General features: G+C 33.5%; 1 pseudogene; it reads left to right on the top strand.

Annotated features, from left to right (window-relative positions):
* Positions 1-5,908, top strand: part of LOC138171794 (FAST kinase domain-containing protein 3, mitochondrial-like) — a 30,435-nt pseudogene that overhangs the window by 239 nt on the left and 24,288 nt on the right.

Consider the following 5,908-nt stretch of genomic DNA (forward strand, 5'->3'; position numbering starts at 1 on the left):
TTAATTAATTTGATAATATTTTATGTGCTTTTTTTATATTTTGGTAAAATAATAGTAAAAGAAGAGAGAGGAGGAGGGAAAGTCTGCTTAGAGAGTGAGGAAGAAAGAACTAGAGAAAGAGAGAGAGAGAGAGAGAGAGAGAGAGAGAGGATGGGGAAATGTTTCACTAGTTGAATAATTAATGTCTAATAAGTCAGCCTAGGGATTGAGACCTACCTGATTAATTAAGTTATGAGAGAATTGCAATTTTATCAATGTGGAAATATAAAAACAGAGCTCTTGGTTGACCTAAAACTAGGGATTAAAATGAATAAGGAAAATAAACCAATAGCATGTCAAGAAAGTAGATTATCATTGCCCTGCTACATAGAAATCCACAGGGGTGGAAGAATATGCTATATCTTCTTTGACTAATGTTTTTGTGTCTATGGAAAAACCCTCATATTTATATCATGTACTCATAAGCCAGGTACCATCACTTACTTGTTGGCAGCTCAATTATAAAGTTCCTAGGGCAAAATTGTATTTTCTTTCGAATCTACTTCATGTGAGTTTTGTAAACCTCAACCTATAAATGCATGGAATTTATTTCCTTATTTCTAGTCAGTCATTTTAGGACAGTTGAATAGGATTCGGCATTAATGTAGAGTGATGACTTGAATAATGAGTGTCTCTTCTTGATGTCTTTTTAAAAAAGGATGAAACTAGAGAATGACTGAAGCCTCAGATGTCCTAGAAAGCCACATTTCCTCAGAACTCACAGGCCTGGAGTGTACATTTTTCTTGAATAGTTCTGTTGTTTTACTAGCTGCTAAAATTTCCTTTTCTTGGTTATAACATATAAATGAACAAAGTTACAATAACGTTTCCATTTACCTTTCTTCCATAACAAAGAAGTTTATCGTGATCTCACATAATTCCAGTGCCTCAGTTTAAAAAATATATTATTTTTTGTTTGCTGTATGAATAACAGATTTAGCACCAGAAGGAACTTCAGGGAACAGCTAGTTCAGTCATTTCATTTTAGAGGAGGAAACCAAGTCTCAGGAAGATTCAATATCATAGGTTGTACTTTGCTGTACATCAGTTGTACTTTGCTCTCACAACATAACCAACTCATGTTATTTTCAAGTTGGGACATCATTGTTCAAAGTGGGCAAGGCATGAGCTGGAAGTTTTTCATCTGCAACATAGCAGGGCATATTCACAATGTTGATATCATAGGTCTATTGTAGTATGGGAATATCATGAATAAATATCCAATCATGAATTTAAAAGAGATATTTTCTTTAAAAATATGTTTAAGTTAGATGAAGGATTTTTTTTCTACAAATGAACATTAAACATATTTTGATACATGAACACATCAAGGACTTGAGATTTAATTGAATGCAGAGAGAGATTTTGATAGGAATATCAATTTAATAATATAGAGCATTGACAGACCTTTGGTAAATTTTATATTTCTTCCTACCAAAACTTTGCTTCAATTTTTTTTGGAGGGCAACTGAGGTTAAGTGACTTTCCCAAAGTCACATGGCTAGTAAATGTATCAAGTGTCTGAGGCCAGATATGAACTCAGGTCCTCCTGGCTCCAGGACTGGTGCTCTATTCACTGCATCACCTAGCTGCCCCTATTTCAATTTTCAAAGCCACATTTGAGAAAGATTAGGAAAAGACATAAATATATTGTTATTTGTGCAGCAATGCAAAAAAAAGAAGTGAATCTGTTTTACATACAGCCAGCTCACTTTTTGGTGATACCATATCTGATGGAACCTATACTATAAGATGGGAGAATCAAACTTTGAATAGTATCAGTATTTTGCCATCACTAGTATCTTATAGATTAATGGAAATATTATACCAGTTATTTTAATATAATAAATTATCAAAATGTTCATGAATAAAACTAATAAGTATGTTTAATTACTTTATTATTGCACTAGAAGTAAAAGTATACAATTGGCTTCAGAACAATAAAAAGTGATTATAACTTACTAATCTTATAGTTCATAGCTGAACTATTTCTGAAAGGTGGAATTTGCCTAGTTAGAAAAATATCAAACCCAGAAAAATAAGAGTTTAATTAAATACTATATTTATATTTGGATCCGTTTTTCATTAACACTATATTTCCAAGGAGATGGAAAAATTGAGTTTGGGTTAATAAAATTCTTGTCTTTGGTTATACAGACAAGAAAGTATAAGTTTTATATGTTTTCTTTTTTATTAAGTATTGTTATATAGTAACTAGAAGTAACTTTCAAAATTAATTATTTAATAATTCCTTGCCTTTTATTCCAAAATTCCAAGTTTCCAATTGAACAATGTTGATGGATTGATTTCTCTAGTCCAATGAACTTCACTGTATGGCAGTAATTGATATATTAATTCAATAGCAATTGTATTTCTCATCATTCATTCTATGTTCAACAAGTATATGTTGATCATATGTGTGCAGAATCCTCTTTAGTTTCTATACTTCTGGTGCCTTTCATCCAGTTTGGAAACTGTAGCATTTATAATTTGGGGTGTAGATATAGGGATAAAAGAATTTAGTCTGCAACTAGACAATATGACACAGTGCTATTTAATTTTAAGAGGAAAATAAAATGAGTAGAAGCCATGCAGAAGTTAGCGAAATCACGTTACTATTAGTAGATTTTATTTGCCAAGACAGATAGGACTTAGATATTGAATGAAAGTTGGTTGAAAGAAAATATGTCTATCTAAATTTGTCCTTAGTTATGTAACTAGTAAGTTGTGTTTATTGTCTTGATTATTAACTGGCATTTGTACATAGTCTATATGAAGTTTAAATTGTATAGAATAGCTATAAATATAAAGTGTATATTTGTTAGCAGGTCATACAGTCACTCAGGGCTTATGAAATGTAGAAAAATATATTGAGAAATAAAGACTTTAAAGTAATATATATTCATCAGGGCTACCAAATGAGAAGTTATTCTGCTGCCTAAGGAAGAAAATCAAGTTACATATTCAAATAGTCATTTAAGATTGAGTAAATCTATAGAGTGGAGCTAATACATTGAATTATTGAAGAAAGACTTAGTAATAATATGTTAATTTAAATGGGACATAAGGTGGTAATGTTTGCATATTTTAATTTTAACTATATAACAAGGGCAGTTTAAAAACTTAAGAGGGATATTATTAAAAAATCAGTTTAAATGTAGTAGTATAATATTTTTGGTACATCAAAAATTTTTACATAATTATTACATTGATCCTATTTTTCTTGACCTTGAAGAATCTACTAAAGTGATCAAAATCACTTTAGTATAGTTGAGTGATGTTATTGATTCTTGATTTCTGAAAAAAAAATCATGTTTTAAGGAATTTGCTTAATATTGTTTCTGTAGCTGTAAGATAATAAAGATTGTCTAACTTACATGTTAAAAAAAAGGAATTTAAGTGTAAGTTCACCTAATAAGAAAAATGGTGAGTTTCTTGAATCAATGTAAGCACTTTCATTAGTAACTGTTAAAATATGCTTTGTGTCTATGGATCATAACTAAATGAATCATGACTAAGAATTTTTGTGCCTAGAGTAAATGCAGTTGAGTTGAAGGCAGTGGTATTGATTTTGAAGGAAATAGTTTAATATTGGGTCTAACTTTGCTGGAAAAGAGAATGGTACCTCTCCAAACCAAGATTTGAACTCAGATCACTGGATTCAGAGTGCAGAGTGCTAACTATTTGGCAAGATGTAGATCAGAATGACTGGAGATGGTCCCAGACACAGTGGGAGACCTTGGCCTTTAACAGGTCTCAGTGTGACTGAGACAATACCTCCCCCTCCTTCTTCTCTTTTTCATTCCCTTTTCTCTATCCACACAGTCATAAAGTATCATATCCTTACTTGTGAGTGCTGGGCCCAAAGGAAATGTAAATTTTGATCACTGAAACCTTTTTTTTTTCCTGTCTTAAGAACCAAGCCTTAAACCCAAATCATGCTAGCTCTTCTTCATTGGCCAAGAATGGGTCCCAGGCCAAGCCCTATTTGGTCATTGTTTAGACCCTGCTTGGCTCATAGGGAATTTGAATAAAAATAGTTCCTGTTTTGGTCAGAAACCCTGAGGGTCTTCCCCTCCCAGATCATTTTTTTTCAACTAGATAGAGTCCATTCTCTGCCTCATTTCTTACCTAACTTTAGTCACTGAATGAGCATTCCCTTAGTCAAACTGAGACCTACTAAAGACTTTAGTTTAAGGTTTCCCACTGAATCCAGGGCCATCTCCAATTGTCTTGATCTGTATCTCACCACTGGATACAGAAGGCTCTGGAGGAGAAAATGAGGCTGGTGACTTTTCACAACTCTCCCTCACTTAAATTCAATTTGCTTGCATGTCATGGCATCACCTCTCTGATGTCATGGTCCTTTTTGAAAACGAAGTATAAACAAAAGCAACATAATCTTAGCAATTTGCCTGAAGCATTCAGTTCAATGATTTGACCAGCATTCCCCAGCCAGTAGGCATCAGAAGGCCAGACTTCAACATATGATTTTTGTGCCTCTGAGAGCATAACTTTCTCCATTACATACGCTGCTTCTCTTGGTAGTCATATAAAAGTGTAATAATGAAATTAGTTGTCACTTTGACAAATTCTTTTTTAAAATAGCCTTACTTATCAAGTAAGTAAAAAAATAATCCATCCATTTTTAAAACGTATAGGCATACTTCATTCCCAAATAATATATTACAGAGAAAGCAAGTGAACCAGTGATGACATTAAATAGAAAAATCTTGAATGAGGATACTTATATCACTGCAGGTTTATACATTCTTGTGATTATTTGTAATTATAAAGAATTAGTTAGAGCATTGAGAGGTTAGATGACCTAGCTTGGGTCACTGTAGCACCAACACAATATTCATAGCACCAATGGCAACAATAAATATGCCAGCATAATTCTTAATCACAAAATATGGCAGACTCTCCATATAGAAGACAGGCACAAAAACATTTATTCTGACGCCAGAAAGCCTAATCCCAATAGCAGAAAATCAAATTTATCACAGAAACAAAGAAATCTATGCATAATAACACTGCAGAGAGCAACACCATTCCAAAACCTTCCCACAAACACTCACAAGCATAGATGTCTCCTTGCCTGTGTCCTCTCTCTCCCCCAGCTCTTATATCTCTGACTCCCAGATTCCTCTCAGCTCTGTTCTTCCCTTCAGCAAATTTCTTCCTCCATAGGAGCTATTAATAGGCAGGGAACATCTTTAAATTCCCTTAGACCTTTTAAGTGGCAGGGAAGATCTTCAAGTTGCCATTATCATAAGAGTCACAAAGATAGCATTTGTCAAAGTTGTAACTTAAACCCAGGTACTCCTAGTTTTGAGGCAAACTTGCTGTCCAGTGTAGCATTCCACCTCTTAATATCTTATAGATAAGGTGTATCAGCAAGCACCCTAGCATACCCAGAATGGCTGCTAGTACAGGTTCTTTGATCTGCTTTTCTAAAGGATAGAAACTCAAAAGGGGTTAACAATCTTACTTTAATCAAATATATATAATTTACCTAGTTTAGGGGAAAAAGTCAGCACCCTGAACTTCAGAGAATGCAAACAGAAATTATAAACAAAAAAAATACAGGGAAAATAACACAATTCAGCAGACCAACAGACAGGGCTTCTAGCTGCCTTACCATTACATACATACAGTGTTCCCTCAGACAGAAGGACCAACATCTGCATTTTCAAAGCCAGGGGCTCAAGGGCAGCTCAGTGTCTCATTTGGCCAAATCATACAATGCTTTCCATAAGTGAGCCCCAAAGCAAAATCTTAGGTCAGGGTATATATGTATATGTATATATCTGTGTGTATATCTATCTATCTATCTATCTATCTATCTATCTATCTATCTATCTAT

The sequence above is a fragment of the Petaurus breviceps genome, unplaced genomic scaffold (assembly GCF_028583685.1).
Source record: "Petaurus breviceps papuanus isolate PSGF00001 unplaced genomic scaffold, PetGlider_PUasm1.0 47, whole genome shotgun sequence".
NCBI classification, from domain to species: domain Eukaryota; kingdom Metazoa; phylum Chordata; class Mammalia; order Diprotodontia; family Petauridae; genus Petaurus; species Petaurus breviceps.